The sequence below is a fragment of the Corvus kubaryi genome, unplaced genomic scaffold (assembly GCF_017639235.1).
Source record: "Corvus kubaryi isolate FWS band 111438036 unplaced genomic scaffold, C.kubaryi_AGA036_p1.0 37308, whole genome shotgun sequence".
Lineage (NCBI taxonomy): Eukaryota > Metazoa > Chordata > Aves > Passeriformes > Corvidae > Corvus > Corvus kubaryi.
Genome location: NW_024581096.1, coordinates 6,563,619 through 6,575,719, shown reverse-complemented (window position 1 = coordinate 6,575,719; position 12,101 = coordinate 6,563,619). Strand labels below are relative to the sequence as shown.

General features: G+C 40.6%; 1 protein-coding gene and 1 long non-coding RNA gene across 6 annotated transcripts in view; both read right to left on the bottom strand.

The window, feature by feature from the left end:
* LOC121664799 overlaps positions 1-4,516 on the bottom strand; it is a 7,564-nt gene extending 3,048 nt beyond the window's left edge. Inside the window, exons 1-2 of the long non-coding RNA XR_006016134.1 lie at positions 4,426-4,516; positions 992-995 (exon numbers count right to left, since the gene is read on the bottom strand). This is a non-coding gene — a long non-coding RNA (uncharacterized LOC121664799). The remainder of the gene's footprint in view (positions 1-991; positions 996-4,425) is intronic.
* The window catches only part of ARL15 (ADP ribosylation factor like GTPase 15), a 251,984-nt gene that overhangs the window by 207,433 nt on the left and 32,450 nt on the right, over positions 1-12,101 (bottom strand). The gene's annotated exons all lie outside the window — the stretch shown is intronic.

The window sequence follows — 12,101 nt, the reverse complement described above, 5'->3', positions numbered from 1 at the left end:
CCGCCAGGGGGCGCTGCCCGCCACTCGCCGCCGCGCAGGGCGCCCCCTCGTGGCAGCCGGGGGAACCGCGCCCCGCCGGCCCCGCGCCGCGGCCTCCGCGTCCCCAAAGGGGACACGGCGGGACACGGCTGGACACGGCGGGACACGGCGGGACACGGCCACCGCCGGCGCACAGGCACCGCCGCTTTCTGTTCTGCTGCTGCGACTTTCACACTCCTTGCTGCTTCACCACCCAGGGAACCGGGCGCGGGATGGGATGGAGAGAGGGCAACACACGCCACAGGAATTGAGGTTCAAAAGAAAAGTACTTAGGTTTTCTTATTTGTTTTTTGTGGGTTTGGGGCTTTTTTTGGCGGGGGAGGTGGGTGTGGTGGTGTATAAAAGACTTTTAACAAACCTCCATAAAAATACATTTAATTGATAACACTTGTGAGCTGCAATCTCAGTGATCTGTTACCAAACTGCAGCCGACTTTTCTGGAAGACAGAGTTGGTACTGAGGCAAAGCCTCACCTGGTGAATTCCTTCTATACCTTTGCTGAGTGTATTTGTCAGCGTACAGCTTTTTCATCTGCAAAATTTTGTTTGCTAAACAAGTTCTTAAGTAATTTTCTGACACTATTGTCTCCTAGCTCTTCCTAACAAAACAGATCTGTAACTCAAAGCCACGTCTGTAACACAGGGAATTCTAAAACCAACTACAGAGATTCAGTTTAACCCAGTTCAGAAAACGCAAGACAATCATGCAAACCTATATACTGTATATACTAGAGGAAACACTTTTCATTCAATTAACTCAGAGGGAAACTGGGCAAGTTTCATTAACATCTTCTAAAAATACTTAGCCAGTCTCTTGGGTCTTACCTGTCAGTATCAGAAAACCACAGAAGATACAAAGATTTCTTCCCACAAGAAGTCTGAAAAATCCAATAACCACCTTGACTTTTACTTATACCCAACAATGAGGTATTGTGTATATCTGAACCAGCTACACACCTAAATCACGTACAGGTACATTCTTTAAAGATTATAACAATGCTGAGGGAATATAAGAAGTGGTTATAAAGTAGACTAAAAAAAAAATCAATGAAGCTTCAACACTTGAAGCTTGCCTCTTTGCTGTGCTTTAGCTTCTTCTTCTGCTACGCTACAGGTTTCAGACACATTCCCTTCCCTTTCAGAAAAACTGCTGTCCTCACTACTGTGGCAGAAAGATCACCCACAGACTGTTCACAAGGAGAATTTCCAGCAGTGTGAGAGAATGGTAAGGAGTTGTGTGACAAACTGTGGCCAACAGAAAGGCGGCACCCAAAGATGGTGCTGGCTGATCTCAGTGGTGACTGAGATGGGGGCAGGGGGAAAGATCCCAAGCAATGCTAGGGTCATGCCATCTTCAAAAAAACATCTAGGGACCTACAGGGTTATCAGTCTAGATTTGGTCCCTGGGAAAGTCACAGAGCAAGATCTCTACAAGAGGAAAGGCATTACAGCCTTAAGCAGACAACTTAGGATGGGTAAAAACTGACTGGATGATTGGCTTAGAGGCAGCAGCTAATGTCTTGTACTCCTCCAGGACTACAGTAACGAAGTGGAGAACTACAGAAGCAAAATCAATGACCTGTCCTTCATCAGTGGCATGGGAGAAGCCACGCTTGTCAAGTTTGCAGATGACATCAAACTGGGGGGAAAAGCCAATTCACTGGAGAGCTGGGTTGCCATCCAGAGGGACCTGGGTAGAATGCAGGAAGGTGGCGGGGGGAGGCCTTCTGCAGTTCAGCATGGAGAAAAGCCCTGCCCCTGGGAAATCAGAGCCTCAAGCAGCAGGGCAGGCTAGACGTGGCCTGCCTGGACAGCAGCTCTGCAGAAAAGGCCTTGGGGCTGGCCGCAATGGAGGAAGGGCAGTAGTATCCATCACTACATTAGTATAGACACAATGGAGGAAAGTGATGGTTCCCCTTGATTCAGTAGTTTTTAGACAAGACCAAGATAAGATACTGAGTTCTTGGTTTGGGCTCCGTACTGCAAGACTCCCACTGCCAAACTGATGTGAGCCCAACACAGACCCACCATGGGTGGATGCTCACCAGAGCACCTGCACAGTGAGGGGACCATGAGGGACAGGACTGCCTCAGCCTGGAGAATGGAAGGCTTTAAGGGCACCTCAGAGCAGCTCTCTTCTGCCTACAGACAGGTCACTGACAAGAAAGAGCCAGGCTGTGTCATGGTGGCTGAAGGACATACAACAGACAGGAGCAGAAAGACAACAAGTCCAAACTGGAAATAAAGGGAAACTTTTCTCCTACAGGAACAGTGCAGCAATGGTACAGGTTGCCCAGAAGTGCTGTGTGGTCCCTGCTCTTGGAAGTTTTAAAGAAAGACTGCAAAAGCCCTGAGCCATGTGGTCTGACATCTTTGTTGACTCTATTTTGAGAAGAAAGTCAGACCAGGGACACCCAAGACTTTTCCATCCTTAGGTATAGTGTCCATCTCCAGTCCTGGCAAATTGCAACACAAAACTGAAAGTCTAGTGAGCTCTTTAGCTTTTCATTTACATTAATCTTGTTAATTTAGTGGGTGACCAGATTCCTACAAATCCAATCTATAAGATGACAGCACCTTTTCAAACCTACTGTCATGGAAGAAAAACACAGAAAAGTGAAAAACCTACTAATTTCAATCCCCAAGCCTGTATGGTATCATCTTCCATGCTTTTGGAGACCAGGGAGGATGGGCTTTCATAAGAAACATTACACTGCCCATTACATATGATCATCAGAAGTATGGAAAGAACTGCATGACTCTTCAAGCAGGTAATACAGTAACAAAACAAAGTCATATGAACAAGCTCAGTGCTGCTGTACCTGCAGCCAGCATAAAAACAAATTCAAGAAAATCAGTACTGGACACAAAGCATACAGGTTTTTTGAAACCAAAACTAAATACCCTCTTTAAAATGGGGAGGAAAAACATCAGTTCCAGAACTTTTCACAGGCAGAGTAGAAACAAGAAGACCTGCATTCACCTGTATCACAGAAAACAGGAAGCAGATGTGCTGCTGGCATGCAGAGTGATGACAGAGTCCCTGTATTAGCAAACAAAATTCCCAATGCTGAAGCAAGAACTACATCATAATCCTTAAAAAAAACAACGCAGAACATGTGAGTTTCCCCAGACCCACCAGACATTAGCAAAACCCTGATGTTTGCTTTTAAAGAGGTCTGCTGTGTGTAGTCCTCATTACAGAGATTACTGAACGGAGGAGTTGATTCTTGTATAAGTAAACTGATTAAAACTTTGTACATGCTATTAAGTTCTTCACACGAGAAGTGGCGTATGAAATAGGTGTTAACCCTCCAGTCTCCCTAGGAGGGGGGAAGGCTTTGAGAGGGCACAGCACTCAGCTAACAAGCATGCTGTAGAACAGTCAGACGAGGGGTTGTGCAAAACAGTCTGAAGTTTCCGAGATGGCTGTAAATTACAGGAGTCTCATATTTTGAAGACCAAGTGTAAGGGACTGCATAAATACCAACCATTATTAAGAATAGCTTTGAAAATGCCAACCTATCATTTCCATAACAGTCAAGTTCTCAACAGTTTGAGGATGGCTCACCAAGAAGAATGGCTACCACACAACAAGTTTAGTTACAACTCAGGTTTACCAGCTTTTGGGCATTATATTACCAGCCCACACTAGACACTGTTACACATACTGCCAAAGCTCGGAACACCACCATCTCATCTGGTTATTAACCTCAAGGCTCTGCAGGTCCAACATCCAGAAGCAGAGCTATAGTAACTGATCAGCCCCACTTGTGCATCATCATCTTAAGCTCCATCTACACTAAGGTACACTACATAACCTACATCCATCACACTCTGGGCTAAAAAAAAGGCGTCACTGGAAAATGAGAACTACTAGGGAAGGAAATGAGAAATAAAATTTAGCATTTGATCTTCCTGTTCTTCACTCAGATAAGATTCTATCTACACATGAATTTACAATTCTGCTCATCTGAATTAGTAATTACATATAAAACATTGCAAGAAGTCAACACATTAAGACCCAGCAGAAAGGCTGTCTTCTTCCATAGTTGCACTGATACCATGAAGATTTTTGCCCTTTCTTTTATACCCCTGTTATACCTTTTTACAGCTTCTGTATTCCTAGTGCTTTTTGCCTACATTCTTGGACTTGTTTGTTAAGCTAAGAGACTAAACATTTTAGAAGCTTCATAGCTAAGGATCAGTGTGCCCCAGACCCCAAGGTCCTCTCCAGAACACATTCTGTAAACCAAGATAGAACCATCCAGGGGAAGGTTCCTTGGGGAGGGGGGGCTCACTTGAACCTCTCATTGGGGAATCTTTGATAGATATGCTAATTAGTAAAGCCTATAATGTTATACCCAGTGTTGGGGGGGATGAAGACACGGGAGAGGAGGAGAGACACAGAGACACAGGGAAAGACTCAGTGGGGTACATCTTGATGCCTATGACCTGGACGTGTACACCTAAGGATCCTTAAAAATAAATACCAAGGTAAAATCCCTTTTCCCCTTCTAATCGTGTATGCCTCTTTGATTTTAAGACCAGGAAAAGGCATCAGCACAAAGTCTACACAATTACCTGGTTTTCCTGCTGTAGCTATGTGGCCTATACTAAAAGATCCTAAAAGCCACCTTTGTATAATGTTCTGTTTTGCCAGTGGAAAAAATGAGATATGCAAGCAACTGGAGGGAACGAGAAAAAAAAAGAAGTGTACAGATACATACATGATCACTCCTACAAATCAGTCTGCCACACATACTCTCCAAATCTACTTATCTATTCTTCCCTTCTCACACTGTTTTTCTTCCATTACTGTTTTCTTTGCTAGCTTCAATAAATATTTCCGGTACTCCAAATACACTAATGAAGAACTAATTGTGTGTATGTGGAAAAACAGCTTTATATATGGCAATACTGGAATGGTAGCAATCTTAAGACACTCTACAATGTTAATAAAAATCATAAAAATACTTTTAGATTTCACCTGGGGAAATGCAGAAGCATGAGAGGATGACTACTGGTTGAAGGAAATCCCCATTTTCCTACTTCCTTTTCCCTACTTGTTCCCTTACGCTCTGCCTCCTACCTCCTGCATGACAGCAGCAGTAGGCCAGACAACTACCTACTAACAAATTTTATTATCTACTGACAAATATATGCTCTCACATTCAGGCTTAGTTTATCATTCCCCTGCAGCTGGCAGACAGAAACCTCTTGACTGGTTGGGCTACCAGACCTTTAGGGCACACCCCAGCATGTGTTGACTACCAGTAAATGTTGGAGAACACGAGACCTCCTTTCACAATGTCAGGACATGGTAATCAAATCCAATTCTGTGCCAGATAGGAGTAAAAGTCTATGTGCATAAACCGCCTCTTTCCAAGCCCAATATTTCCACTGCAGTGAAACAGTGGGATAATGGGAATTTTCCATGCTCTTTCCTGTTGTATGTTGTTTTATTTTCAGCTCCCCAGAAATTTAAACATAACTCATGGGGTTTTTTTTAATTCTCTCAGAAAATGGAGATGTGTCATTCAAAATGTAAGAAAACAAATCATTTACACAGCATTTGCACACAAATCCTGGGAAAAGTATATGAGTACAGTGAATAAAATTGGAAAGTAATTTGCTATCACATTGCTGCCACATATCATTACATGGATCAATAGGTGCATTAGTGGCTTTTGCTGTATTCTCTGTACACCATACAATGCTGGATGGTGCCAGAGGACCAGCTGGTGTCATAAACACCAACCTCAGATTTGAGGTGACAAAGAAATATCTCTGGTAATGATGTTTATTTGCCCTTCTTACGTCTTTTGACAGTGAAGACAAAGGCACTGCAACAATCCTTGACCTACACAGGACAAATGACAGCAAATTTAGTCTCTTTTACAAATCTATAAACTATGCAACATTGTTTGTTGCAGAAATTTGAACAAGGCAAGAGATTACAAGCAGAAGACTGCAAGCTTGGTACATGTAATTCCATCACTTCTGCCACGGAGTGGCTCTGTTAGAACACTTAGACATTTCAAAGATTTCAAAGATAGATGCTATTTTAGATACCCAACAGGAGTATGGTTTAGTTGGAGTGTGACTTAGAGAAGAACTAGTCATTGCTACAGTCAGCATTATGGACATGTACCAGAAATGATGGCATGTTCTATGAGGATGAGAATTCTGGGGAAAAAATGGAGTCTGAGAGAAAAAAATGAGTCTGAAACTGGGCAGTAAGTTATTACACAGTTTAGACTTCAGCTACTTTATGCTCTGTTCCATAATTGAAGACGTTTTACAACATAAATAACTAAAATTCAGCATTTGTGAAGTATCCTTCACAATAGTAGCCATGACTGCCACAGAAAGACCCACAAAATCATCGTCAAGGTGTATTTTCAGTAAGCTTTCTACAAAATTCTTCAAAAACTGAAGAAACCCAAGTCATCATGATAGAAAAAGAAAAGCCTTGCATGGATGAGTAATTGGTTAAGTGCCAGGAAACAGAGGGCCAATTCTGCAGTGTGGGGAGGCCACACGCAAAATTTCTCAAGGAACTGTGATGGCTCTGCTGTGGCAAAGGTAAGCAGCAAGAAACATCCAGTTACTCAAAACAGTACAGGGTAAAGATTCATGGAGAGACAATGTGAAACTGAACAGCCGTCAGAATGAAAGGTGACATTCAACAAATAAAGTGATCTACATGTAGGGGAAAAAAACCCCAGCAGTTCTAATAAGTTTATATGGTCTATTGCTCAGAAAAGAGATTTGGAGTTAAAACAATCCTTTTAAAACAGGAGTTTAGTCCTCGTCAAAAAAAAAAAAATTAGGCAAGTGTTACTCTTAAGGACAGTAACATCATAAAGCCATTGTAGACATCAGTGTTTCAATTTAACCATGTTTATACTTAAGACTGTATTTTTTATTCCCTTTAAATCAAAAATGTTAACAGAAGTGGGAAAAGCTCCTAAAAGGACAAAAAAGGATGATCAAAATATGGGATGACTTTTCCTTCAAGCAATCTTAAACTAAGCAATCTTTGTTTCTTTATTCTGAAAAAGAGTATTTTAGAGACTGACAAATTTATGAAGGTTTAGGTAGGTTCTAGAGGGTGGTGGTACAAACTGCACACCATGTCTTCCAGTACAAGGATTATGAGCCATTGAATCCAGCTCATCGGAGGCAACTTCAGAAGGACATGAGGGGTTCATTGTGGAACTTGCTACTTCACCCAAAGAACCACCAGCTCATTTGCAACAGAGGCTGTGTATTCTTCTGACTTCATGAACAAGCGGGACGTATTCAGAGATGAAAATCTACTGATGATAAAAGAACATAAGCCACAACTAACTCCAAGATCTCCTGTGCTTAAAAGAGTTGCAAACTCGTAAGGTATGAGGTAACATTAGTGCATACACATTTCCTGTTCTTACACCTTCATAGGTATTTGTTAATGGCTATTGTAAAACAATATTGGTCAAGCAATGCATTTGGACTGACCTAATATGACCATCTTTGTGTTCTAATTCTACCTTCAGAACAAATAGCAAAAAAGAATTTGAGGCAACAACATCTAACTCGGTTTTTCTCCACAACTGTTAGCAGCAGCTAATTAAATTACCACCACCCATCCTGTGCAATGAATGACTCATGGGTTCAACGGGGAAAGGAAGAAGGAAAACAAAGCAATGTTAGGTAATTAAAGGCTATACCAAAACACACATGAAACACAGAAGGCAAATTAGGCAGGATTATCTTGCTTCTATATTTCCCAATCTGTGATAGCCTGGCTTTGCAACCAGGCAGTTCTAATGTCTCCTGTTTCTAAAATGGCATGGATATATTTTGAATGGTCTGGAAGAGTTTGATGTATTGACCTTTTAAGGGAGAATGTCACTCATACATCATATTTAATGGAGTATCTGACAAATCTCCACTTGCTTGCCTGGAAAGAGACAATGCATAAATTATCAAAGACAGTGCTTTAAACTGAACTGGGTGACTTGTACTTGAGTAGATACGGGAGCACTCAAGCTGTCTTCTACACAGCTAAGACAGGCAACCATGCTTCTCTCCATCCATTCAGGCAGATTAAAGGTGCACATGACCACAGCTTTAGATGTTAATGAAGAAGTTAGATGCCAGCCCACTGACAGGGCAGTGGTTTTTGTCATCAGTACCAGAACATCCCACACACATCTGCCAGTTAAAAAGACACATCTGTAAAAGTCCTTCTGTTTCTTCAGCATTGGATCATAACCAGAAGGTTATGGGTGATTATGTGTTAAAATTGGGCTGAGTTTACTAATAGATATTATCTGTCAAAGGGGAGGCAAGATTAATTATTCTTTTTAATCCTGTATTCTTTCCTAGGACAGAACCTCCAGGAGCGAGTAGAAAATGCTAACAGGGCTAAGTAAGTATAAACAGACTGCCAACTTCACAAAAGCTATTATTTTTAGGAACAGACATTTACACACTGTGTTTTAATAAGAAGAGTAAAACACAAATTTCCATATAAATTTCCAGGACCCAAGGACATAGCTACACCAGGGAAACTTCAGGTTGGACATTAGGAGGAATTACTACACAGAAAGGGTTGTCAAGCTTTGAAACAGCCTGCCCAAGGAGGTGGCAGAGTCACCATCCCTGGAAGTGTTTAAAAAAGACTTGGGCACTTAGTGCCATGGTCTAGTTGACAAGGTGGTGATTGGACTCCATGAATCTCAAAGGTCTTTTCCAGCCTAATTGATTCTGTGATTCTATATCTGCCAGTGGCTGCTAAGAGAAAATGTACAAAAGAGAGTTGAAGTATGCATGTGAAACAGCGCCTGAAATACTGTCTGTAGATTATCTGGTAGAAACCTGAGGTTTAATGTCTTCCCTAAAAATGTCTGCTGTTCAGGGCAAGTATAATTTAATACCCATATAAACATTCAAATGAAATTAAAACTCCAGCACAATCTTATAGCATCAAGCTCCACTCCATACTACAAAAAAATATGCAACCCTCTACAAAAATTAGTTTTCCTCTTTAGTATCATTATTCTAAGAAAAGAGTCCCAAATTCTGCAGTGGCCTCTGGAATCAGAATTTAATAGATTTATAAAGATTTAAAAATTTAAAAGAGTTAAAATTTTAAAGATTTAAAAGTTGTCAGGTTTTTTGTTTTTAAACAGAGCTAGAGGTATTTTATTTCCATAGCATTTTTAGAGGAGAGATGAAAAAAGACCCCTGTCATGCTTTAGGTAAAGGAACAACAGTTATTTATCAAACTGCATCACTATACCATTTCTGGCACCCATGTTTTCTTCTTTTCCAAAGAAAAGAAAGGACCAGTAAGCTTTATCCAATAATGGCAGTCCAATAATTGTTATAGCTTTGTCACCTCTCAGTTTGCATGTGAAGGTAACACATACAAACTATTTTGCTAAGTTACATAGAATCCCTGTTCTGGTCTTCACATGCAGCTGTTTCATTCAACATGCATTCATGCTGCACTGGTTATTTATTTCAAATTCATTAAACCATGAAGCACTTAATTGCCAAGTGGGTACAGACCTCCCCTTTGCAACCCAGCTAATCTGTTCTCTTTTTAATTGCACCATACCCAATTTCTGGGTTTCATTAACTTCCTCCTTTGCACTGGTATCTAGGAAATCTCTTCATGTGCAGTTTAGACAACTACACTGATTTACAATTAAATTGGTTTACACACCAAGACTGCGTCAGACTATATTTCTATGACATTCAATTCAATGTCAATTCCCAAGAGTCCACTTGCTGTACTGAATTACAGCTTTCAAATAACGTATTAATATCACAAACTTATGATACAGTCTGTTCAATTTCTGTGTGCCGACTCATTTGGCATCTGACAAAAGACAAAATAGTATTTTAATATTAATTTTTATGCCCAGAGTCTGCCAGTCAACAGATTCAATAATATCAATTAACATTTGAATCACACAATTCCCAGTAGCCACTGTGAAGCACTTATATAGTCCAGGGAACAATCATCTACCTTTAGCTGGCAACAGCTCAGCCACTTCAGGGCAGGGTGTGAACTTTGACACCTACATCCAGGAACTGCAGCTGTTTCTCATTCTCCTGACCTGGAAGAAACAAGCTACTACTAGCAGTAGTAAAGTTAAGATAAATAACCATTGGTAATGTAGGCTCTTGCTAGACAGTGCTGGGTAATGGAGAAGACTAGTCTGCAAGGTTTTTTTGAGAAACACCAGTAAAATTTAAGGAGAACAGGTAGTATTTGCTTCTTGCAAATTCTCCATGATTTTCTGGAAAACGTTTGGTGACATTATGAAAAATAAACTAACATCATGTTTAATAGCTGAATGTCCACTTGAAAAATAAGGGCAGAGAAGGACCACACAGTCTTACAGTATCTAAACCCACAGTCCTGGAAGGGAGGGAGCAATCACAAAAATTCCTCAGATAGGAACTGAGTGATTTATAATCACTCTCTAATGCATACCAGGATTTTTCTCAGTAACTTTGCATGAAACCACACACACTGTGAGTGACAAACTCTTCTGAGTTTTAATAAGCAAACACCGCTTTGCAATCACAGTGTGTTAAGCCCTCAGGCAATATCCACATGGTACAGAAGCACGCAGTCTTTATGAAATAGCTCTGTAGGACATGTTTCTTATGGCCAGTCATGCAGCAATACAACTGAAGCAGACAGAAATTTTACAGAATGTGGTATGAAACAGTCAAATTAGCAATGCACAGGCATAAGCCAAAATAATGACTGGGACTCAGGAAGAAAAACAGACCATGTATGAGTAATTTGCTTACAACAAGTATTGCCAGTGCTTCTGGTACTAATTTTCAAAAAAAGTGCAATTATGCATAGTTTAAAGATCTAAATTATCACCAGAGTTTTCAAATCATTAACATGTATGCTATTAATTTTATTCAAACATTACTACAAAATAGACCCTGAGACCTCAGTTATGCTAAATTACTTTAGCCACCAGGTGCATCGATCAAATGCCACAGCGAGTTGACAGTATGAAGCTATTATCAACACCTGAGCTCCACATTTAGGGTGCAGAGCAGGTAAAATTCCCTGCTCATAGGCAAACCACCTCCCAGCATAGTGGAAATGAATGAAGCAACACAGGCCTGATGGTCTGATCTCAGAAAAAACATATTCTTGACCTACCAATCAAATTGAATTCAGTCATATGAACCAGAGACCAGGCAAACAACTAAGAACACTGATACCACTGTCCTCCATTCTCCACGTTCCTTCCAATGCCTTTGAAAAGGCTATCATAAAACTAACAAATTACTCAGCGCAAGAATATGCATCTTCCCCAAATCCCACAGATGACCAGATAAGAGGCTGAAACAGAAATTTTCTTCCTCCTTGCCTCTCATCTCCCTCTACTTTTTATTTGGGGAAGGTAGGTGGGGTAGTGTTTGTTTTGAGCTAGAATCATTGTCAGATTTCATTAAAAAATTTCTCTGAGAATACATATTACCAGATTCTGAGAACCACAGCACTTAATTTAGGGAAGTTTTTACTGTTGACTGAAGAAAACCAATCAGCACTGTGTATTCAAAAAGCTGGGAGTAAGAACTCACAGCAGCTTCAGAGAGGTATTCAGCACAAACTACATAGAAGGTAAGACCCACTTTCGGTAAACTCAAGATTCAGCATTGTGCTGGCTCTTCCTACTGTTAGTGGGAACACAGGACTAGATAGGATCACTGTTGAGTCACTAATTTCCATCTTTCACAAGAGCAGATATCCAAATAAAGATTTATCCATATAAAGATTTACCCATATAAAGAGATGGACAATCTCAATCCTGAAGATTCATTTTGTTCTGTTCTCCTATCCCCTGGACACATTTTGAGCTTCAAGTCATCTCAGTTCCTCACAATAGATTAAAGATTGCCAAAAAGAAATTCCAAAGTCAGAAAACCAGCACTTCTCCAGAAAATAAAAAGAATAAATTGCCAATGTTTTGAGCTCACCAACACCAAAAAAATCTTTGAGGAGTAATTTCTTAGTCACAAAAT